Source organism: Corvus moneduloides, chromosome 2 (genome assembly GCF_009650955.1).
Source record: "Corvus moneduloides isolate bCorMon1 chromosome 2, bCorMon1.pri, whole genome shotgun sequence".
NCBI classification, from domain to species: domain Eukaryota; kingdom Metazoa; phylum Chordata; class Aves; order Passeriformes; family Corvidae; genus Corvus; species Corvus moneduloides.
This window is the reverse complement of record NC_045477.1, coordinates 56,588,498-56,614,003: the sequence shown is the minus strand read 5'-3', so window position 1 is coordinate 56,614,003 and position 25,506 is coordinate 56,588,498. Positions and strand designations below refer to the sequence as shown.

The window sequence follows — 25,506 nt, the reverse complement described above, 5'->3', positions numbered from 1 at the left end:
AGCCAGGGAACTTTTAAGACTGATTTCCCTTGATTTGTCATCAGAGGTTTTACTTCAGTCCATAACATTTTCAAAATTTGGGGAAGAAATAAAGTCTGCACTCTTTCAGGGTGAAAGTTATGAATTTATTACAGTTATTTTTATAAATGTTGGATAATTAAATTTACATGTTAAATGTTTATAACATATTTACAATTTATATGAATGTAATTTATAAAATATAATCCAAAAAATTACCTTGCAGCGTGTTCGTGGAACAGTGTAACAGCTTTACCTAAAACAGGTGCTTATACCCATTTCCCTTGGTGCCAAGCACATGTGGTAACATATTTTAAGAAAAAAGTTAAAAAAAAAGATTTGGATATTCCTATAAAGATTGTTCTTAATGAACTGAGGGCTGTTTAAAGTACACTGAAAAAGAATTTGGTCTTTGTTTGCCTCTTAACAAGATTGTTTATTCAATTCCCTTTCTCTACCTTCCCTCTGCCAGGAAGATTAGACATGTCTATATGTTTACATCGGGCAGACGGGAGGAGAGAGCCGCATCTCCAGATGGTGTAAATCCGTGTTGCTGCAGCAGCGTTGGTGGTGGGAAGGGTGGTATTATGCTGATTTACTGTGGCTGGGGAATCAGACCTATTTTTTTTCCCCAGCTGGAAGAGCAGCCTGTAAAATAAAAATCACACATCTCAGTTGATTTGAGAGATGCTGTGTAGGATTTATCTGTCTAACAAAATAAAAAAAGAAAATTAAAAAACCCCTCTGCAGAGGCTGGAAGCATCCCTTTTAATACAGCTGACGTTGAAAGGCCCAAAGACAACCCCTTGGACAGCCATAACTTCCAGTTTATTAATAGCAGGGGCACAGCAGAGGGTGCCAGGCTGTGAATGTCTCAGGCACATTGTAAGTTTCCAGTTGTTCAGTGTTCCTGTTGCTTGCCTGTGTATGGCATAAATACAGCCTAACGTGACTGAGCTATATCGAAAAATGTTACCAATTACTCTGCTTACCTGGATTCCTTCGGCACAGATCCTGTGGGCTGAGCTGATGGAGAATGTGTTGCTCGTGCTGGAGGGGAGAGAAAAATCTTTCTTTATAAATAAAAAAAAAGATCCTCTTTTTGTGTAGAACAGCAGGTTGGTTGGTTTTTTCCCTGCCTTGAGATTTCTTGCTATTTCATTATTTTGTATTTCAGATAAAACCTTCTCACCTTAACGAGGAACATTTTTCCCCATCGGTTTTAATGGTATAATAAATTGAGGGAGAGCAAAGAAAAAGCTTCTGAAAATGAACCATAAAAAAAGTTGCTGGAGACCAAGGGCAGGCTTTGCAGAGGGAGAGACAAGAGTTACAAGTTAATTTACTTTGCCTTTCTGTTCAGGTTTCATCTGTAAACAGCTTGGGTCTCCTTATTTTAGAGACTCTTTGGAAGGGTGTATGTGGCTGCAGAGGGGCAATGGGGTGCAGAGGACTGGCGGTGCCCCTCTGTGGGAAGGTCATGGTGCTACAAGAATGGGGAGTGAACCCCGAATGGTAATTTTGGCCCAAATACATCATACAGGTAGATGCGGTGCCCTGAGGGGCTAGCTGCCAGAACAGCACCTTTCTCCTCCAGGTTTGCCTTCATTCAGCGGCCACAGGCTGCACATTTCCCTCTGCGTGCTGAGCACAGCAGACCTGTGACGATGACCCACATCTACTGGGTCAGTTGTACATCTCGGCTTGTCTCACGTGCTCTCGCAGGTGATACAGCTCTGATGCAGCGTCTCCATACCAGCTGACCTTGTTTCCAAAAAATCAGAGAGGATGGAGGGAAGAGATTTAGGGCAGGCATATGCAGAAGTAGGTGGGAGAGAGGAGAGGCACCTATGGACATGCAGGGATCTGGGGAAAGAGGGCTACAAGGAGGCATTTGGGGAGGGCAGTAGGATGGCAGAGGAGATGGTAGGAAAGAAAATGCAGGAAAGTAAGACGTGGTAAAAAAGAAAGGTATAGATAGCTGTGACAAGGAGCAAGAAAAAGCATCGAAATGCAGGTTACTGTTCAGATTACATAAGCCACTCTTACGAAAGACAAAAAACAATGAAAAGAGATCAAAAGAAGCCAAAAAAGCCCTGTGAACCACTGTAGTGTACAAATTCCTGAAGACATATTAAATGTTGACACTGGGTCCCTAATGAGGCATTCCCATATTTGACTTTCCTTGGTAAATCTTCCTGTGTCTACATACTAGCTCTCTACTGAAACAGGCTGAAACAAAATTCATATATCACCTGAATTTTAATTGTGATGTGCAAATCCAAGAAAAGACTGCCTAGGATAGCCCTGAGAGAGGTTTCTGCATGCATTTGCTTCCTGTCTTTTTTGGTGGTTTCTCAGCCTCTTGCCAGGATAGATTTGTCCTCAAAGATGCAGCTCACATGTATCCCTGACAAGAATACTTGGTTTCCACCTGGAAAGCTCTTTAAAAAATTAACCTTATGTGTGTAAACAGTTTATTTTCTCATTCTTAGGAGCTGGCAAATTTTTATGGAGAAAAATGCAAAAGTGAGCAGAAAACACTTCTGTTGATAACCCCCAAGGAGGACCAATGCATGAATTCCTTAGGAAATAGGTAACCCTTCAAGGAATAGCCTGGCTCTTTGATGCTGGCTGTACATTTCTGACTGTGCCAAAGCAGGCTGTGCCAGGGCCTCTCCTACAGCAAGTGGAATCCCAGCTCATACCATGTTCAAAGAAGAATTAATGGAAAAAGCCCAATCTTCCCTCAAAAAAAATGGTTTAGACTTAGGTTAAGGCCAAGTTGGTCCACTTGGACCTCAGTTTGTGATCCAGTCTGTGTTGCAGAAAGCCTGACTCTCCCTGTGTAGGCAACAAGCTGCTGTTCCCCAGGGCTGCTGTGTTGTTCCCTTCCAGTGGATTTTGATGGAGCCACTTGTCCCTTCTTCACCCCCTTGCAGGGGACAGCTGTGACCCTATTCTGGCTGGTTACTCAATGAGCTGTAAAATGTTACTAAAACCAGGATGTAGATATCTCTCTGTATCTATCTATCTATCTGTTTATCTATCTATCTGAAGTAAACAGAGCTTGAGGAGTCTCATAAGAGAGACATCTGTCTAATATTAATTTGCTGGCATTTACGTGCAACAGAGCAGCTCTGATATAGACAAAAATGAAAATGGATGCTCCTAAAATGGATGGGTGGGTTTTGTGTTTAAACTCTTTCTTGTTTTAATTCTGATTTTCCTTTCTTTCCAGATGAGTACTTTGCATTTGTGATGAGCTCTCTCCATGGCTGGGATTAAGGTCTGGGCGCTGGTGCTCCTTACCATGCGCTCACAACTCAATGGTTTTTTGCCCAAAACATGATACATACCAGCCCAGCAATCCAGACAAATGCAGCCCTCACTTGCAGGAAGGGAAGGGCAGGCATATGTTGCTCCTCACAATCCATCACCATGTTAGCTATCCATGCATGGCACTCATATTTAACCATATGATGGAATGACTGCAACACTCAACAAGGGAAGAGTGACTGAGGCCTTCAACATGGTCACAGATAACATTCGTCTCTCCACTTTGGGGAAACATGGATTTGAAGGGGGAACAGTTCCGTGGATAAGGAATTGGCTGGATGGATGCAGCCAGAGTCGTGGTAAATGGCTGTAAGTCCAGATGGAGGCTGATGATGAGTGGTGTCCCTTGGGGTTCTGTCTCAGGACCGGTGCCCTTTAATATCTTCATCAATGACACAGTGAGATCAAGTGCACCCAGTTTGCAGATGGAAACAAAGCTGAGCAGTGGAGTTGACGCACCAGAAGGGTGGGATACCATCCAGAAGAACCCAGACAAGCTTGAGAAGTGGGCCCATGAGAGCTTCCTGAAGTTCAAGTCCAAGCGCAAGGTGATCCAACTGGGTTGGGGCAAGCCGAGTTATGAGTATAGACTGAGGGAAGAACTCACTGAGAGCAGCCCATGTGGAGGAGAACTTGGAGGTTCTGGTGGATGCAAAGCTGGACATGACCTGGTGATGTACTCCTTCTGCCCAGAAAGTCAACCACATTCTGGGCTGCACCAAAAGGCCTGGGACCAGCAAGTTGAGGGAGGTGATTTTGACTCTCTATCGTTGTGAGACCCCACCTGGAGTACTGTGTCCTGCCCTGGAGACCTTAACACAAGAAAGACATGGACTTGCTGGAATGAGGCCAGAGGAGGGCCATGAAGACAATCAGAATGGTGGAGCACCTTTCCTATGAAGACATGCTGGGAGAGTTGGGGTTGTTCAGTGTGGGAAAGAGATGGATCCAGGGAGACTTCACTAGAGGCCTTTCAGTACTTAAAAGAGGCTTATAAAAATGTGGGAGATTGACTTTTTACATGGTCAGATAGTGACAGGACAAGGGGGAATGGTTTTAAATTGAAAGAGGGAAGATTTATATTAGGTGTTAGGAGGAAATTCTTTATTGTAAGGGTGGTGAGACACTGGCACAGGTTGTCCAGAGAAGTTGTTGATGCCCCATCCCTGGCAGTGCTCAAGACTGGTTTGGATGGGGCCCTGAGCAACCTGGTCTAGTGGAAGGTGTCCCTGCCCATGGCAGGGGGGTTGGAAATAGATGATCTTTAAGGTCCTTTCCAACCCAAACCATTCTATGATGGTTCATTCTATGATTCTATGATATGCAGACAGAAATGTAGGAAAGCTCCAGAAACGCTGAGTTATTCTCTCTCCTTCCCTGTAACAGATTGCTGAAAAATACCTGTCGATATCTCTTCTTTCTTCAGAGGTCTTTCAGGAAACTCAATTGCAATTTTTGCTTGTTTTGCAGGAAGGGATGAGGAAGTTCCTCCAGGCTCTGCATCACAGACAAAATCTCTGCTGGTTCTCCTAGTTGTCTCTTCGTTGAAGAGAGCAAGATTAGTCTGCTCAATATAATCTTGCAATCTCTGCATTTTGAAGGCTTCTTTAGAAGCCGCATATTCCTCTTCCAGCCTTTTCAAATTTTCCACTGTGAGAGCAGAACTGGAATATGATGACCAAATCCGAAGGGGAAATATTTTTGGTTGGGACTGGTTACTGCGAGACCCTGACAGCTTATGTCCATTAAACATATCTGCAATGCATTAAGGAGATGAGAATCTTTAGCAACAGGCAAAGTCAATTCATCATTCTTGTAACAAAGAAAGAAAGAAAAGAGAAATCCCATTAGTCACTTACTCCTGATGGGCGTATTGATTGATGTAGTTAAAATGTTCACACTCAGATAACCTTATTAGATTGAAAATCACTTTCTTTTTAAAAGGATCTACTAGGCTCCAATTCAACAAAGCACTTAAACAAATACCTGATATTAAGGTCATGCTCGGGTCCTATTGGTGGGATTTTCTTAAACAGTTTCCACCTAACACTTAAGGCCAAAGCTTAAGATAGCTACAAAGGATGACATAATGCCTATCTGTGTTTCAGATCTGCCCAAAGCTGAGCAACCAAATATCTCACATCATAACAAACTATGTTACCCTCTTCCCCACTAAGGCTGTACTAAAGATTGCATCAGTGATTCCGTTATTAACCCAGTGTGCTTTGGCTGTAAAATGCTGTACAGCTGAAACTTACTGTGTGCAGGCTGCACTTTATATTCATTACTAGTACTCAGACAAATTATTTTGGACAGTTTTTGCTACACGCTGATGGAGAAAAAAATAAAAATGTACAGTGGAATCTATTGAATCTGTTTAATTGGACCTGCTGATGGCCATCCGACCATGCCAATTAAATAAAGACAAACAGAAGCAGCTCTCAGAGGACCTGCAGTGAATAAACCCAGGGTAAATACTGCATGGTTTTTCTTATTGCATTATTCTGTATAGTTGTGTGTCTGAAACATAAACTAGCCATAAAAAGCAACTCACCCTCCTGTTTGCAATATCTGCTTAATTGTGTCTGCATCTTCCGTTCGCCCACTCAGTCTGTTTAATGTCAAAAGATAAAGGAGGGAAAAATAATAAGGTTAGTTTGGCAGAACTAGTGCTTTGCAACCTCCTCTTTCCTGGCTTGCCCCTCCCTGTCAATTCCCATTGGGCATGATGCTCCTCTGCTCTGTCTGACTGCAAACTGAGATGGCTGTTTCCAGGTGTTTTCTCAATGCAGGAGACCCAAAACCTTCCATTGCTCTGGGCAGACAGGTCTCTGCCTGCACTGTGGGAGCCCACAGACACACTCGCACCCAGGCACCGCAGGTGCACTTGGGATGGTTTAGTGGGACATGCTCCTCACCCCTCAGCTGGGCTTCCCCAGTGGAATAATTTCTGAGAAGGGAGTAGGCAAAGGCCAAGCAGGACCAGCACAGCACTGTCCAAGGTGAAGACGCTGCCCAGGCAGGGGCCCAGCCAGGGCTGTTTCTGAGGTGCTCTGGCAATGGTCCTCTGTTACCATTTCTTGCGTACTGAAGACCTTGTAAGTCTGAAACACGGTGTTTAGCACGTTTGAATCCACAAGGCTGAACCGGTTTCCTTGTGTAATACAGATGCCTGAGACAATGAACTCAAGTGCTACAGAGAAGCACATGAATAGTGTATCAGTATTTTCACCTTTGTCAATCAAACTTATACATCTCACTAAAAGAAATCACTGAGTCGGTCTGGCAAAAGCCATATTCCCTAACTCTGTGTTGAATTCACATTAAGGATGACATTTGATCCTCCTCTTATCCTTCTCTTGGGATAATTTTTTTTTCAGTTTTCTGGAGCTTTCCTTCTGGTCCAGGTACTTGTGAAAACTGATGCAAATGACCCAGAAAGACCTTCAAAGGTTTCTTACTACAGTTTGGTCTAGATTAGCTGTCAACACCTGACTGTAGAGAACCTAGTGTTACACTGCGTCCTTCATTACTGGGATGCAAAGCATCTTCTTATCATGTGATCTAATTGTGTTGTTTAATTTTACTCTCTTTAGGGGGCTAGTGTTGGAAAAGTCTGTCATTTCTGCCTTTCATGAACTATTCTGCCATTTTTCTTGTAACAGATTTTTAAGATTCCTTTGCTTCTTAATCAGACTTTAAGACATCTCTATGTAATTAGCTCTGCTGATCTTTGTACTGCTGTCATTCTGCTTTCTCTGTCAAGTTTTTGTGGTCACAGACCTTTAGAACGGGCAGGGCTGGAAGGTGCCTCTGGAGGTCACCAGGGTCTCAGGACTCTCCTCAAAACAAGTCAACTAGATCAGGGTCCTTGGTTTTTTGCCTAGGCAAATTTTAAGTATTTCCAAAAGCTAAGATTCTACAACATTTCTGCCTTCCATATTTAACCCCCTTTGTGCTGAAAATATTTTTGCTAATATTTAATTGGAATTTCCCATACTCCAGTGCATGTCTGTTGCCCCTTATCCCACCACAGGGCAGCTCTGAGAAGTCTGTCTCATCCTTACCCTCTCATTTGGCTGCTTCAGGCAGCAATGAGAGGTACTTGAGTATTTTCTCCTCCAAGACAAACAGACCCATTTCTCTCAACCTCCTCTAGTGCACATAAGCTTCAGCCTTTACATGTCTTGGTAACCTTTTTCTCCAGTACGTTGTCTCTCATACTGGGGAGGCCCAAACAGGATATGGCATTCCAGGTGTGCCTCACTAGTGCCAAGCACAGGGTAATAATCATGTTTCTCCACCTCGTGTTTGGAAGTCAAATCTAACCCGGCTGTTTTGGCTGCATCTTCCTCCAACTCAGGACCACCCGCGTCCTTCTGGAATGCCCTGTAATTACCATTTGCCTGGGACTGCAGTGCATGGATCTCAGCAAGCTCAGACACTGCTCTGGGACAAGCTGGTGCCACTTTCACAATGTCTGCATGGCAAGGGCTGTGCTGGCCTTGTGTCTGTGCACGGTGCTTCACCCACGTGTGTCCCTGCCCACCACCATCGCTTAACACTGACTGCTCTCCTTGAACTCTTTCTCTTTCATGAATGTTTTAGAGGATGTTTTGTAATGTATTATTAGTGAGGCTTTTAAAATATTTTCTCTTGCAACCTTGAAAAAGGGGAATTGGAATGAATAAAAGCACAACTGAGCTGAGCATTTCTCAAACCCAGTGGAAGAGCACAAGCCGTGAACCTGTGGGCTTAGCTCCCTGCCTGGTCCCATGCAGCAGCAATGCCCAAGGGCAGGATATCACCCTTCATATACAGATTGTCTGTGTTGCCTTGCCACCCTTCCTATCCTGACTTTCTCCAAAACAAAAGAAAAAAAATCACCTCATACAAGAAGTATGGAGAACTACTCTTCCAGTGGTGAAAAAATGTTTTGAATGGATTATCCAATTCTGTCTGTGTCACTCCACACAAAAACATGTATCTGACCCTATGGGAATCATAGATCAGGAGGGTAAAGCCTTCAGGACAAACAGTTTCTGTCTCTGTGCTTGTACTGTACCTGCCAGACTGAGGTTTCACACCCATCAGGATGGTCCCACAGAATAATCTGAATTACAGCAGCTTTTAGAGTACCTTTTCTTGGCACTTGGCACATCAAAGCTGCACAACTCCCGGATCAGCAGTTTCTGCACAGTTTGAAGGAACGCAGCACTTGAGTGTTCATGTTGAACTTTTCAAAGAAACTGAAGAGGATCAAATGAATTATTTTATTGAATTCTAAATATGGAGTGGGTTTGTTTTTTTGTTTTTTGTTTGCATGCTTTTTTTCATCAGAAGAAATATTTGAAACAAAAAGCCCATGGCAAATTAGAGGGATAAAATGCCACATTTTGAAAGTGCCAAAATTAAATATTCCTGCTTTGGAAGTTTGCCTCACCCTCTCCATCATGAGCCATTCTGGGATTTTGACATCAAACCATTACATTTTTCACTTGACCTGAGGCATATTTTCATTACAAATTCCAATATTTTTGCAAAATGCGAATAGAACATTTTGCTAATCTGGCCAGATAGGATCGCCACACAAAAAAGAGTGCTCTTGCTTTTGTAAAATCATAGTTCATGGGGACTGGTATTAAATAGAAGAATCAGCTACATCAAAATAGCAGGCTTAAAAATCTCATAGATGATGGTAAGCTGCCCATTGCAATGTCACAGGAGATTGTCACTAAGTATTCATAAACACATCTGCAGCACTGCAACACTTCTTCTCCAAAACCATATCTGTCCCTGACATCAGAGTTTGCCATAAAAAGCAAGAGAATTCAAAGCAACATTTACTGGCTATTTCCTCTGTGAAGCGTCACTTTCTCTATAGCTCTTCTGTTCTCATAATAATATGCTGAAATCTAGTCAGAATATTTGAATCTTAGAGAAACAAAACACAGCTGAAGTAGCTGGAAGGCGAAGGGCTTGGGAGGCAATTTCCTCTGATTCATCAGGAGACAAAGGCAGAGCGATGGCTGTGCTTATGTTAATAACAGTGGAATTGCCTCCCTGGCACCGTTACCCCGATATTTCTTTAGCTCTTGCTGTCATGCCTCATCTCGCAACCCCCCCAGTCCTGTACTCTCAGACACAGCCAGGCTGGATATGCCCAGGAAAGGCCGCAGCAGCACCTCCTGCCATCCCCATCCTGTGGCACTTCCCTGAGCAAAGTGAGGCTGCCAAACCAAACTGCCCAGCCCCACATGGGTGTTCCCATCACAACTGCCAGCCTCCCCATCAAAGCCTTGTTTTCCTTACTCTGAGCTCTCCCATCATACCCCATTAAGAATGAAGCTGACTTCACCCTCTCTATGACCACATCCCTTGGGTTGGGGTCCCCCACTGGGGGGAAGGATGGCCAGGAAGATATTGTCAAGCTCTTTCACTGATATTAGCTGGTGGGACCCAGTATCTCAGACAGCTCTGCTGGGTGCAAAAGAGACAACACCTTCCCTGTAGTATCATCTCAGGGCAAATGGTTTTATTTGCACATCTGTAACTCCCCAGGCAGAGGCAGAAGACAGAGAGTGCAATGACATCAAATGAGAATTAAACTCTGTGTCATACTGCAAAATGTCAACTAAGTTAATTCCGGCTGTAAGATCCCTGCACGTATCCCAAAAGGTAGAGGAGTGCTATGTACACAGGACTAGAGAGACTTCCACATGCAGACATTGCAGTGGAATTTCTGCACCAAAGCAGGTCTGGAGAGAATACTATGTAAATAGGAGTTTAGTCAGGCTCTGCTTTCCATTGCTATCTTCAAGATATTTGTGCTTGTAGAGGAAACCTTTCCCTCTAAGCTATGCCTGGTTGATCCTATGGGATTTATAATCTAGTTTATAGTCCACTGCAATGAAAGGCATCTGATGATGCCTCGGCTTTGTTTGTATGTGACTTTCTGGCAGGACTTTGCAATGCAATGTCAGGAACTGTCACACCCACAGCCCAGCAGGGACTGAGGCCTCCAGAAAAGCATCACTGCAGTCTCCCCATGTTTTTGGGGCAGAGGGACTGGCTGGCACCACAGGTGCTGTGATGCTCAGAGCTACAGCCTAACACCACCCACCAAGGGTAGGTGGGGGTGGTGGGCTCCACACTTCCTTAAATGTTAAAGAGGCAGATATGTTTGTGTATACATACATATAGGTATGCATATATTTTCAGACTCAAGGAGAGTCGTGTGCCCATTACGCACACAGTACTGTTATACACACTATACACATTCATATATATAACAAAATGCAATAGAATAGCTATCTCTCTAAAAAAAGCCCAACACGGTTATGGACTTTAATTGCCAAACAAGCCTATTAAAAGCAAGCAGGTTGTTTCATCTATTTCTGCCAATGAAGCTGTGTCCAGAGTAGGTCTCCAAATTCTGAGTTACAACCACTACTCTTGTGGAGAAAACAATCTCCTAAAATAACTCTGTTTCTGTACTTTGCACTTTGAAAGATGTTTGGAAAGCAATTGGTCACTGTAAATCACACAGAAGACTCTTGAGTGGTCTCCTGTTGTGCAGTTCTTGTGCCTGTTGCATCCTACCAGTCCTGTAAGCACCAGCAGATCCAGGAATACTCATCTCAGCAGTGTCTTTCCATTCGAAGGGCTGCATCCAAAAGCCTGGATCTCACCACAGAACTGACATTGGCTCCAGCTGAGTGGCTGATTACCTCTCCGTAACACGCAGTGGCCATTAGTAGGCTTATAGAAATACAGAAATATATGGCAAATATGTGATGATCCAAGCCCTAGAGAATTCACTCAGCCTCGAGGTTATAAAGATCCTGCTAGTTCTGCAGGTGCAGGGATGAGAACCAGCTGCCTCTGCTTGCAACCAGTAATACCCGCAATTAAGAATGGAACCCATTTATTCTGGTAAGACAGAAAAACTTGCATTTGTAATATGTATGCATAAGCAGATTAAAAGGGGTATGCAGAATCAGACTACCAGCTTCTACTGCTGGGATTTAAAACCTGACTTTGGCAGATGCCATTGCCTGGGCCACGGAGCAGACAGGACACACAGCTGAGGAGCTACAGTCCATGAATGCTCTTCAGAAAGCCTGGCACTTCCAGAGCATAGCAATTACACCACACAGTAAAGCAAGGCAGCTCCAGCCATAAATCATGGTTCTTAGTGTGTATGCTGGGACTTGTGGCATGAGACACAGAAAGTGGTCTGAAGTTAGACTGTCTGACAGCACAGAAATCCCCAATTAACTGCCAGTGGTTCCGTCTTTTTCCTGCTTTGGAAGAGTAAAGGACTCACCTGACAGCAACACCAGGGATTTATTGAGTTTGGCTCTGGGTAATACAGAGCTGAAGTTACTGCTGGCTGCGGTTTTGATTTCTAACATTGCAGCAAACTGTAGGTAGAAACATTTTTCTTCATTTTGGCCTGCAGGACCTGATGCTCTCATGCACACAAAGGCCTTTTGGCAGGACAGTCTCTCCTGCTTCATGTCCTGCAGTGCAAAAAGGAGCCCAGGCTCTGTTGTGTTTTGTCCTGCCCTCTGCAGCAGCCAAATATTTTAGTAGAGATGAGAACAGCCCTTCTTAGAGGTGACAAATAATGCATAATTAATCCATTGGCCCCTACACATAGAGCTAAAGGTCATAGTCACAACGCACCCAAACACCAGCGGTGTAAATTTGCAGTGATACCAAGTGACTACAACTGCTGCAGGCTTAGAGCAGAATAAATCACAGTTATACTGAGCCAGTTGTACTGAGAGAGAGCTGAGGAGCTCTCTGGTGTCTCTTCCTTACCCTGATGGAATAAACTATCCTTAGGCTATTCAACTGAGCCTCTTATTTATGCTGCACCTCTAGAAATATAAATGTTATGGTAAGTCAAAGGGAAAAATACATATACTCACAGAACCGTCTGTTAAAACTACAAGTTTTACAATACTTCTACAAGAAGTAGAAATTTATGATGAAGAAAATAAAGAGATAAAGGAATGTGAATATTGTTTACGAAGAGAACATGGAGAATGAGAAAGAAGCCAAGGGACAATGCTGTCAGCACTGACCCTGCTGAGGCACAGTCCTACCGGATGCCTTAAAAACCTCTTGCCTGTGCCCTGTCCGTAGGCACCTTGGCAAGAAGCTACCTGCCAGGATGTGTTGTCCCCATGTGCCATTTCTAGGGTCTGTCAACCTGAGGGTCTGCAGCAGTATCTGCTGTCAGAGAGGAGGGGGCAGAGGGTGCACTAACTCCAGCTCTCCCAAGGATTTGCTCAACATATATTTGAGAATGTTTTTCTTAATTTCCCCTTTCCATTTTTAATTTTTATTAAGGTATGTTATAGTATGGTCTGGTCGACTGGTGCTCCTACATCTCAGGAAATTCGGATCTCAGGGGTGGCTGGGGGGCTAAGGGAGGAGGTTGACTCTGTATCTCTTCACTTTCTATCCCCCACTCTTGTGTCTCTACTCCTGCCTGCTGCAGGGAAAGCAATGGCCCTTGGGGCATGCTGCAGCTTCCTCCTCCTCCTTCCTTCCTAACTCCTATACAGGGTAGGTTTTTTCCATCAGGGGTTTAGTTTTCATCTCCCATGTGAAAAGTAAAACGGAAGGAGAACAGCAAAATTGAGTTCAACGAGGATACATGGGGATAAATTGTACAGCAGCATCCAATAACCACAAAAAACCCTTTGTCCGCATCAAGCTCTGCACAGGTGTCCCAGAACAGCCTTACGTCTTTGGGCAGGAATATCCAGGAGATTCCCCGCCACAAGGAGCAGGCAGAGATCTGCTGGCTGGGAGGTGCCTGGCACACCCTCTATGTCCTCAGTATCCCTGGGTGTTGTTGGGACTCTTCTTCTCACTGTTCTGCTGGGCTGTTTGTCCCCCCCCACGTTCTGTTGGTGATCTGTTGGGGATCCATTGGGGTTCTCTTGGGGTTCTATGGGGATTCTGTTGCCATAGTTCCCACATTACCATGCCACATGTTCTCAGTCAGGGCGGTGGGGGGTCCTGCCAGCTTGCAGCCCTTCCTGAACATTTTGGTGGGGCTGTGGGACACTGGCCAGGGCTGGGGGATGGAGGGGACAGGGACTTGCTGTGGTGGAGTATTTGTGAGATCACATCCAGAGATGTCAGGCCTGCCTGGCATGCTGGAAGTGGGACACTAGCCTGCAAGCTTGTCCCGAGGAAGGATCGTACTGCTGGCACCTGTGGCATCCTGCCCCAGCAAGCCCTGAGGGAGGGTGGGTGAATCATCCTTCTGTGCTTCTCCAGAAGGAGAGCCTGGGCATCTCATCATCTAAGTCATGGTGGGCAGGTTCCACCCAAGTATTCCTTGCTGTTCTTTTTTGCTGTGTGCTGCATCTTGAGCCTTCCCTGGTATGAGCTGCCCCCATGGGCCACAGCACAGCAACATCCTCACCCCATCCATCTGCTGGTGCTGGAGCACAGGGTTAGTAACCCCTGCTGTCCTCAAAAAGGACTCTCCAGCTTGTTGGGTTTAGGTCTTTTGTGTATGTGACTTCTTTTTCTACCATCCAGAGGTGAAATAAGGTTGCTGCTTATTCTGGCAGCTGCTGAGTGTCTGAGCTGAAAGGGCTTGGGGAAGTTACAAAGGCTAATGACTTGGGCAAAAGCTGCTTCTACATTTCACTCACAGATTTCTTGAAAGGAGAGCCAGGTTTAAAGGGAATGCTTGCCTGAGTCCAGCTGGGAGTGTACTGGTGCTGTCCAGAAGTTGTGGCTCCATCCCTGCTGCTTCCAGCTGTTCTTTACCCTCTGCAGTCAGCTCCTTTAAGTCCCTCCATCAGACTCTGTGGGGTATTTTCCACTCTGGCGACTGTGTTCATTGTGGACCTGGGGGTTGGTCTTACAAGACTCAGAGAGAGGAATTTTCCTTGTGCTAGGCAGTGTTTTGGTGTTTTAAAAAATATTTTAAGGGAACAAATGAGAATGGGTGAAACAAAAAAACACATGACCAAGGTATCGGACATCAGCTGGGCTGCCTGCAGAGCCCTCTGCTTTATGTGTCCTTCAGCTTGATGCTGCAGCCTGATTTTCCTCATCGTGGGACAAGCCATAAAAATTGAACCAAAATGCCAGTGTGTTTGATATGTGATCCTAGAAGTAACAACTGATCTGGTGGGTCTGGAGGAGTTTTCCTCCTCCTGGATCCTGCTGCAAAGGGTGAGGAGAAAACATCAGATGATGGTCAAAGATGATGTCTGGGGCCAGGGGCAGTCCTCGCCTCCTACTCAGACAGTTGTGATATCAACTTTCATCTTGTGCCCTAATATTTCCCTAAGAGCATGGAAGCCTCTTATGCGATGGTACTGTCATACATTGGCTGGGGCACAGATTCCCATAGCAAAACAAGGAGCGGTTTTGTGGAGGCTGGGGACATTCCCTAATACACAGTTGTTTAAATCAAAATCGTTTATTGTACAGAACATACCTCTAATATACTATAGATTTTATAATTCCCTTTAATTTCTCACCAGGAAAAAGTCAATTCCTGCATGGCAGGGAAGCCAGAGGAAAGAATACTTTAGTCTGCTCAGCAAACAGGGACCTATTTTTAATCCAAAGGCCCTCTGTTAGCTCTTAACTATTTAATGTAAAAACAGGATTTACTACACATACAACTTAATCCCCTTTTTATATTTACATAGGGATCCTGCAGCATGTGTACGAACAGTTTTTGAGATAAGAGAGGGAAAGCCTCGGGAGTCAAAGTCATTGTTTTTGCATGAAGTTATTTAATGCTAAACATAAATATTGAGAGGACTGAATTCCCGTGCACTTGCAGACTTAACTCTTGTGCTCCTGAGGATTTTCACTTTATATCCAATTATTAAGAGCCTGATTGTAAGCCAATGTAAAAAAAAAAATAAAAATTGCACGAAGCTTTTATAGAGGGCTTAATTTTCCAGTTAAAAGGAGAGAGGTTATAGGCAAAACAGGAGCAAAGGTGGTGTATTTCTCATCTCCCTCAAAAGAGTGTGGCTAAGGAGGGAATATGTCAGGCAGTAGAAATCAAGCCCTAGGGAAGAGACTTCTCCAGTGATGACCTCGAAGGGGATTGAAGTTGGAGTTCCTGTGGCGAACATTCATCAACTCCGCTCATTGTAATTCGCATGATTTACGTTCTCACAATCATGATTAGGTGGTGAAAAAAAATGATCTACATGCAGGTTGACTTCAGAAAGTGACATTCTTTGTCCAAATCCAATCAAGCCCCGCAGCATGCAGTCCTTTGGATATAGCATTCATTTTAATACATGTGTCCCTGAAAGTAGCCCTCCTGGCTTTGGAAACCTCAGAGATGAAGAGACTCTCAGGTAAGTACTGGGCAGAAAATTTGTCTGAGAGCTGTCATTGCTTTCTCCAAAGGCAGTTTTGCTGGAGTTAAGAATGGGATGTACTGGCATTAAATTAATTTTTAAAATGTAGTCAGAGACAACTCGGTGGGGAAATTTACTTCTCCAGACATAAAATGGGGTCCAAAGAGCTCCACTAGAATGGCTTGTGGAGTTGCTGTGATCTCAACAGTGCAATGCAGTGAGCAGCAGACTTTTGCCTTACTGTAGGCAGAGTAATCATATTTTTGCTCTTTTTCTTCTAATGGCTGTTGTAAGAGTGGCAAAATGTCTGTATCTTTGGCTGTAAAACCTTCACGCTCTTGATGTCATCATGCCTTCAATAGGCCGCGGTTTTACACTGAAGCCTCCTTGTTGCTGCCTCTCAAAGCTTTCCAAGATAGTCAAATAACAGTCTGATTTTTGCCCGCTGACATGCTTGGGCTCTTCTTTTCAAGTCAGAAACCAGCAAACTGCATGGGCAAAATAAAAACCAGGGTAAAATAGGAGGGTAAATCCCTAGGCAGCATCTTTCCATCCTGCCTTTCTACATCATCTTGCTGTATCAAACTTCGAAAGCAAATCCTGCCTCTTGAGCAGGAACAGTCTGTGGTCAGTCATCCAGGCAAATGGCTCAAGGGTACGGGGAGGAGGAAATCAGAAGAAATCTGTTACTTAGCTACTGGTGGCTGAGAAAACGAGCTCACACCCAAAACTCATGTGCGTTCAATCAGACAGACAAATGAGCAAGAACATTTTTATTAGCATGCTACATACCTAATAAAGTTTTTGAAACCATTAGCCAGCCACACTACACCAGTGACAGCTTTCCTATGCTCTTGAGTGGTTCTCTCACCCTACAATTTTTCTCCTATGAACAGAAAGCTGTAGTGCTGATTGCAAAGGACACATACCTAATTATAGGGCTTGTTATTAGCAGAGTCTGGGAAATCAAAAGTCTGCAGTTCATATGATGCAGAGAATGATGAAGCATCTCAAATCACTAATGTGATTCAAAGTAGTGTCTCAGAATTTGCACATTTATTTTCCCTGTTAGATCTGTGAGAAAGTCTACTTGCAGCAAGTTTTGGAAGGCTCTCCACTTCTTCTTCTCGACTTTTGCCAAAAGTAAATTTTGAATGTTTTCCTGACATCTTTATCCTATCAGTCTGTGAGTCAGTCTCACAAAGTCCTTCATGCAAACCTATCAGGGCACTCTGTAATCCAGTGTTTAATAAATGTCTTGAAGTAAAACAATGTTTGACAACACCTGAAAGACTTGAAATCCTGCTGCATGCCAGCACAACCCGGCATGCGGTCTCTTTGCTACTCTTGGAGCAGGTTCTTGGCTGATAACAGCACTGCAGGCTTGTTGTCCTCAGGTGTGGCCCATCCTTGGGAAAGGATGGGAGTGGGGCTGTTTGCAGCTGGCACACACCTCTGTCCCTGCTAAGAGTCTGCTTCATAGTCACACTCAAACCAGATGTACGTTTAGATTAAAATGGAGAGACAGACAGAGAGAAAAGAAAGCATTCAACAGTAAAGATGTGGAGTGAGGGAAAACAGGCTTACTGTGTTGCTGAAGGCTTCATACAGATAACAAGCCATTAAACTTAATGACCAAGTTCTTGGAGTAACACTGGTTTGGTTGTTTCATGCTGCAGTTGCCTGCACAAGTTTTGGACCGCTTCTGCCCTCTCCCCTCCTGCCTTTTCCTCCCTTCCCCCTGCCCACTTCTGTGAGATATTTGGTCCTTTGAATAAATCACTCCTCTTCATTTTTCATGGGCTGGTTGTCACTTCCAGTGTCTGTCTCTTAAGGACAGTCCATTGGGTGGAGCTGATCTCATTTGGTGATGGTATAAAGCACATCTGAGCATTTATCTTTCCAGTGCATGCTGCTTGAAACTTCCTGTGCTGGTACTTACTAACTTAGTGAGTGTTGTGTCTTCATGGCTTGAAGTACTCAACTCCAAAATCCCTGTTTTGTTACATGTGGTATACATGGAGAGAAAACTTGGTATCTCTTCACGATTTTAATCTGGGGAAAAAATATAGAAGAAAGGGTCATTTCTAATTCCAGGGTTATCAATTTTCACAGGAAAAAAATATGGATCCTCCAACCCTTCTTCCTTCTCACACCCTCTTTTGGGACTCTTTTGGGATTCTAAACTTTGAATGAACCCCGGAGGAGACAGAGCTTGTAATCAATAGCCAGACATAAAGTCATTAAGTACAAAAGTGAAAAAGAAGTGAAAAACATGAAGAAGAAAGAATAAAAGTACATTTTTGAAATTGGATGGAAGAAACTAGACAGTGATGTGCAAACACATGAAGGAATACCACAGTAACTTAATTTAGAAGGATGTGGTAGTTGAACCCACCTAAATATTCCAAATCTTAGTCCTTGCAAGTTTTGGGGGAAACCCAGGGCAGGCTCTCAGAAGAGGAATAATGTGATCTTGATGTTGCTAATAAGCTGGTGACTGTGGAATTCTGGAGCAGCTGAAAATGGCATGAAGAGTTTACCAGAAAAATTGAAAATGGGAAGAAAGCTGTTGAGTAGAGAGAGAGAGCAATAAAATTATGTTTCAAGGATTCTGGTTCTCTTTGATATAATATGTCAAACACTGGAAACATCCAGTCATGGGCTGTAAACAGCTTTGACAGTCTGATTGATGTGTGCATTAACTGAATTCATGACATAAAATATATGATCCTTCAAGTGCTTATTTTCCCCCGTGAAAATGATTACCACGACCACTTTGCGCAGTGACATGTATGTGAACCTGTACCTGTGATTTCTCAGGCACAGTACAAAAGACAACAGTATAATGAAGAGCCACTATCTCTATCATTTATTTTAAATGTATTTGCAAATGTCAAGGCATTTAAAACAACCATCTTTTTAATAAACTTTTTGTTCTGACTGGATTTTAGTTCTTTTGTTACCCATATCTGCTTTTCTTTACTTAGGAAGTTTTGCAGTGATTCTGTTGTTTGGGGGGGAAAAAAAAAAAGGTTGTGGGATTTTACTTCTGAGGTATTGATGTTTCATATGCATAATATTGAAGGAATGCTGCTTCAGATTTCTGTGAGTGCCTGTGCTTCCAGTGCTATGTTTTCCTCACGAAAACAGGTATCCCACAGAAGGATAACAGTTTCACTTGGCACTACCATTCACCTAAATCTCAGAAGCAGTTTCTTCAGCGGCAATCAGGAGATTGCAGCTCAGCCCTCACCATCACCAAGGTATGGCTGTGCTTTGGTGGCAGCTGTACATCAAGGATGATGGGTTTCAACATGAAGCAAGCAATTTCTAATCTCATTTGCTCAAGTGTGTTTATTGCATCTGAATTTTTGCCTTTAAACAGTACTGCCTGGGCCTTCCCAACAGAGGAAATAGAGGGGGATACGTGTAGATGTAAATGGAGATGGCTGGCAATGGTTTCTAAGGGCTCTGTGTTTGGTGGGATGGAGCTGGTGCAAAGAGCAGGAATTGGAAATAGTGGTAGGTAACAGAATGGAGAGGACTCTAAGGGCTGTTTGCAATCACACTGCCCAGGGGAGCTGGAGGCAGCCAGCTGTCTAGTCTGTCTGCTTTTCTCTTCTGAGGCAGAGTTGCATGAAGTAGATCCCCATAGTGCAGTCTTTTACTTACCTAACAAGGAAAATCATTCTGGGAAGAAAATCACAGAGCAAAGGTAAATATAACAAAACAAAGACAAATAAATAAGTAGATGTCTAATTATTTGCAAGAGATCATCCACTGTCATTAGAAAGAAAGTTCCTTCTACCAGGGGTGAGAAGGAAATTTGACCTCTATAAAGATCCAGATTCCAGATGTTTTTAAACTTTATTTTTAGCAAGCTTTATGACTGTTGAAGGCTAGAAGTTAGCAAGGCTGAACCTAGTCAATGAGACTGCACAGTACAGCAGGTAACGGTATCTTCGATCAATCAGCCAAAGCAGATAAAGATGCACTGCAAAAATTGGCCTGTGAGCCACACAAATATCTTTTTTCCTGTCATTCAGCAATTCTTGGGATAAGACTTGGAGAAATTAATCAGCATTGAGGTGGAAGGTGAGGGAGATACAGGCTGATGGCATGTACCTTGTCTGTAAGATGATGGCAGGCTTTGGTTTAGTCATTCCAGATGAGGCTTCCCAGGTCACTGGAGTGCCCCTTTCTGCCTCAAAAAGGTGGAGTTGGGATGCTGTCTTCTTATTAGTGTCAAGTAGAAATCTTTGCTAGAAATAGAAGGACGGTCTCCAGGTACCTTGTTAGATACAGAAGATGTGACAATCACAGCAGCAAATAATACAAAGCATTTCATGGCTCTGGAAAGACTTGGCTGTCTCATAAAAGGAGGGCTGACAGAGATTCGGCAGCCAGAACAACTGTACTTTTCTGTGAATAAACATGCAATCAGGCACACGTTTAGAGGAGCAGTCTTGCAGCTTTCTACAAGCTGCTAATGGCAACTTGGCTTTAGACAGGAACTAGTTGCACAATGCTGTCTTTCTGTTCTAAGTACAGGAACCAGTGTCCTTGGTGTTTGTCCATTCAGCAGTGATATCTGGTCTGTGATCAGCTGCAATGCACTGACAAGCAAAACCAGTAAATCATATTCCTGACACCCTGTCTATGCAGAAAGTGACTTTGGTAAGATAGGAAGGGTGACACAAGCACAATGTGTAACCTCAGTGTTTGTGTTATGCAAAGCAGCATTTCAGTTAATGGGCTGGCTGCCATATACTGAATGTTTTTGTTGTACAGAAAGCTCAGATGGATCATGGCTGCCACCAAAATGCTCAGGTTAAATACCATGTAAAATATTTAATTTGCCACCTCATCCCTGCACACAGGTGGAAAGAGAAGAGCTGTCCTTTCCCTAGGCAGAACAAGCTTAGCTTTGCTTCTTGTACAGCCAACTCTGCTCAGAGCAGGAGTGCTCAGACCTGGTGGTGTCTGCTCAGGGTGTCAGACAGGGCTGGCAGCTCAGCCACAGAACATGAAATGTGCTCTAAGAGACACCTTGCAGAAGAGACAGTGACCTATACACTGTAAATCTGAGATACAAAGCTTGTGTATGTATAAGTGACCTCACTGGACACCATAGCAGAAATCTTGCACAAGGGGTGGCTGCATTGCTTGAGTGCACTGGGGAAGAGCTGGTCCTAAAAGGACCCCGGAGGAGAGCCAAGGGCCTGTGAAAGCTGCTAGCACCCAGCTGATGTGCAGCTGCACAGTCACAGAGCCCTGCACTTGACCACAGAGGGAGGGTCACCTTCACCTTCTCCCTTCCCATCGGCAGTCTGACTGCAGCTCACACTCAGCAATGCAGAACAAGGTTATAGCTTTTTTGGGGGAGTGTCTCTGCCCATCTTATCACACAGCTTGCCACACCTAAGCCTTTTTCTCAGACTTTGTTCACTGAATCATTGACATTACCTAGGTGGGATCTGTGCTTTGAGTGAGATATGTGGGTTTTTTTCCTTCTGGATGGTTAAGAGTGAAAGCTCTACAACAAGTAAGGAACAACAATAGTAATAAAAAGCAGTGTAATATTTTTTAAAGCCCAATAACTCTGCACTTGCTCTTGCTGAGATACACCTTGCTATGAAGCTTATGTCACTAATGGGACTGTTCATTTCAGTGAGGCAAAGCAGCAGGGATATTATAATTAATAATGCTTAACAGGAAACAAGTTATTTTGCTTGGGGCAGAAGGGCAAAAACTGTTCTCTATTATTTTTTGAAGAGTTAATTGGTAGTAGGCAAAGATTTGCTGCGTTGAGCCAGCAGGTGCTGCTTTATGACTACATTAATGTTAATGATATCCTCTGGACACATATGAAGACAGGTTAACCTATTTCTTTCTCATTACATTTCTCTGGGTGGATGTGTGTTCTGGTTCCAGTGATTTTTCAAGTGTCACCACAGAGCGCTTGGACAGACAGTGACCCTGAATTTGCACAGAGGTTTGCAGGCAGTTTTGGAAAACCAGGTAACTTTTGTAACCTCCATTCACCCCAGGACAGACTTTGTAGGTTTAAAGTTGAGGGAAATGGGTAAAAGGGGCTGCTTCTCTGGCATAAAATCATTCCTAGGGGTTACATAACATTTCTAAAATTGCCTGTTTAATTGTTCCTAGGTGTGCTTAACAATAGTACCTGGGTTCTAACTGTTTATTCTCTTACTTCATTGCTGAAACCTCTCTTCTTCTGGCATACCATTAAAAGAGTACTCTGGCACCGATTTAAACCCTGGGATGAGCAGATGTTAAAATTGTGTTCCTCTAAGCAAAATGTGCCATGGCCCATCAAGGCATGATATGTGCTAGAAAAGGTAAACCAGTGCTCCACAGAGCTTGAAATTATCTCAGTTCTGTACCACTCCACATTTAAGTTTAGTTATGAGCCTATATTATCTTTTTTTTTTTTTAATGTGCTTTTTGCATTTCTAGTTTGGCAAAATTACACTGTCTATCACTAAGCTTCAGACATCCTTCAAGATATTTATATCTTTCATAAGATGCTTGCTTTGCACAAGCCCAACAGCTCCAGTAAAAATCTGTGTGCCATTGTAACAGGCAAAAATGCTGTGGAAGGATAGTCCTGGGAGCTGAGTGTAGAGCTCTTTGCAAAACTCAGGTGACAGCACTACCATTTGAGAAACCCACTGGGTAAGATTGATTCTGAAAGCCAAATCTAATTTTTAATAAGATTACCACATGGGTCCTGTGCCTTATTAGAAGTCTGCTCCTGCAGATCTGGTGATAAAAAAACGGGAGAACAAATCTTGCATGCCTATAAAGACTGAGAGAATTGTACTCAGCAGTGTTTGCCTATTGGAACATGGGTACAACTCTAAGTAAGCCGTTTCAAAATTTCTTGGAAGATGATGCATGAGTAATCAGAAAGGGCAGTGGGGGAAGAGTCCATATAAAATCTTAGGATGGTTACAGCACTGGTGCCACAGCCAGAGGTTTGGCTCCTTAGATCATGGGACTCTCTTTGAGAAACCTGATCTCCTGGGAGCTGATGGGGCTCTTCTGCCAGAGAAGGGGAAGAGCATCTTTGCTCATAGACTTGCCAGGCTGGAGAAGAGGGCTTTAAACTAATGTTGCCAGGGGAGGGAAACCTCAATCCATCCCACTCCTACTAGTGTGAGGCCAGTGCCAGCCAGAGATGCTCAGAGCCTGGAGAGGGGTTGCAGGTCAGCAGGAGAGCACCTGAAGAGCAGCACAATGTGATTCCAGCCACTCCAGCCAGTAAATCAGCTTAAGGGGGTGCCCATCTTAAATGTCTTTATCGAATGCAAGCAGCATGGGGAGTAAGCAAGAGGAATTAGAGACCTGTGCATGCATTTTTGCAGGGCTGTGATGGGCTGGCTTCTCTAACTGGAGCATTGGAATGAAAGAATACAGGCTCTTCAGGAAGGACAGGAGATGAGGAGGAAGTGTCAATGACCAGGAGGAGTGCATGGAGCTCCTCCTGGGGATGGATGAGGTGCCACCTTGGAGCCTTGGATCTGAATTAAAGGGAGAGCGGGGACAAGTGACATTGTAGTAGGGGTCTGCTGTGGGCTGCCTGACCAGGAAGACTGAGTGGATGAGTTCCTCTGTCAACAGGTAGGAGTGATCTCATGTTTACAAGCCCTGGTCCTTATGGGGAACTTCAAACACCCTGATATCTGCTGAGGGAACAACACAATGGTCATAAACCATCCAGGACATTCCTGGAATGCACTGCTAGTAATTTCCTTCTCCAAGTGACAGAGGAGCCAATGAGGAGAGGTGCTAATGTTGGACCTGGTTTTCACCAACAAGACTATCTGATGAGGAATATGAAGCTCAAGGGCAGCCTTGGCCACAGTGACCGCAAAACTCCTGAGTTAGAATCCTTAGGACATTGAGGACACAACAAACTCACCAGGACTTCAGGAGAGCAGACTTTGACCTCTTCAGGGATCTGCTTGGTAGAGTACCCTGGGATAAAGCCCTGGAAGGATGAGGGGCCCAAGAAAGCTGGTTAATAATCAAGGATCACCTCCTCCAAGCTCAGGAGCGATGCATGCCAACAAAGAGGAAGTCAGGCAAAAATGATGGGAGGCCTGTGTGCATGAACAAGGAACTCCTGGACAAACTTAAACACAATATCTGGGTTTCCAGGTTCCTTGACAGTTCCTTGGATTTTTTACGTTGCTTTTGTGATTCTTCATGTAGCGTTGTTTACAGTATAGGTCCTAGAAAGTCCTAATGGAAAACTATTTTTTAAAGGTGATTGCTTCCTCTTCTGTAGAGCTTTTAAAACAAAATGAAATGGTTAGACTCCAGTTAAACAGATCCTTATTAAAGTAGGAGCTAGTCTGATAATGATTTAAATTGGTGCTACGTGGACATCACATGTTATTTGATAAGCATTCCATTATAATTAAGAAGTGACTAATAGACAATTAATATACAGGATTACACACTTAGCTAATTAGATGATTTAAACATTTTTTGTTAGATTAAAATGTACAGGATCCCATAAATCACTATTAGAGATTGTTTAATAAGCCTGAACCCTTAATTTTCTCCCTGTCAATCAGGAATGGAGCCACTGACTTTTCCTCTCACCCGGAGAGACTTGTCTCTGGAAGAGCTGCTCTGTGTTCAGAATGAGCTGATATGCCCTAAACTCCCAAACATTGCACCTGTTTGCAGGACCTCACAGCTCAAGAGCAGTCAGCAGAGACCTAATCAGTGCAGTGGTGAGGACTGAACATCACTTGGCTGACAAGCCAGCAGGGCCTCAAGTCTGTTTCCTGAACACTAGTGCCTATTGCTGTTTGGGGTTTGTGGGTATCAGAGATCAGGGACAGGGTGTCCAGCACACCCTGGTGGCAGGCCTGCCTCTCAGAGTGTCCCAGGGAGGGCATGGGGATACCCCACACTCACTCATGGCACACTGAGGTGATTGTACCCTTCCAAATTGTCCCTGTGTATAGAAAGGACACAGAACTCCTCCGGGAGAAATGTCAGCTCTGCCTCCCTGCCCTCAGAACTGGAACAAGTGCACCAGTGATCATTTCTTCTGGTATTTACTCTACAGTGAACAACTGGCTGTTTCAGCAGCACGGAATGCTCTGTAAATTTTGATCTTTTCAGACAGAACTAGGAGCGTGACAAGGTAATTGGGCTGGTTTTTGTTGGCAAGGCTCACAGAGGTACAACACACAGAGACAGTGTTGACAGAAAATGGCTTAGAGTTGACCAAGAAACTGCACATGGGATTTGATGATTTTTTTTTAAATATTCATAGCTAAACTAGAAAGCAAGCAAAGTGAGAATGAGATCTAAGGTGGAACAACACAAAGCCTGACATGTCTGTAAGATGTCAGTTACTAGCAAAAGTCAAACGTTTTACTTCACCCTGTAAACAATGTGTGTATTACAATCAGGGGATAAATAAGAGTGGTGTGTAGGGCTTCCCTGCTGCCATGCTTTCATGTTCAAGGCACTTTACAAGTAAGAACTAAATTCTCTTGACAGATTGCATCAGAAAGTCAGCATCCTAAACTCATTGAGAACCTGAGGAAATGGGGGTATGGGAACAGATGACTTACCCAATGTCTAAAATAAAATTAGGATCAGAAGGAAGGTATGAAAGTAGATATTTCCCCCTTTCATTTCAGCTCTCAGCTGACCCAGTGCTGACAGGAGTATGCAGGGTTGGTGATTTGCACATGTGGTAGTTTGAAACCAAACCAGT

At 43.8% G+C, this 25,506-nt stretch overlaps 2 long non-coding RNA genes across 2 annotated transcripts; both read right to left on the bottom strand.

Annotated features, from left to right (window-relative positions):
- Positions 1-224: 224 nt before the first annotated feature.
- Positions 225-13,308, bottom strand: LOC116439787. The gene is made up of 4 exons (XR_004238277.1): positions 13,121-13,308; positions 5,912-5,968; positions 1,011-1,068; positions 225-666 (listed from the first exon to the last, which is right to left on the bottom strand). It is a non-coding gene; the product is annotated as an uncharacterized LOC116439787 (long non-coding RNA).
- A 3,181-nt stretch (positions 13,309-16,489) lies between these two features.
- On the bottom strand, positions 16,490-18,387 carry LOC116439786. The gene is made up of 2 exons (XR_004238276.1): positions 18,130-18,387; positions 16,490-17,786 (listed from the first exon to the last, which is right to left on the bottom strand). It is a non-coding gene; the product is annotated as an uncharacterized LOC116439786 (long non-coding RNA).
- Between the last annotated feature and the right edge of the window lie 7,119 nt (positions 18,388-25,506).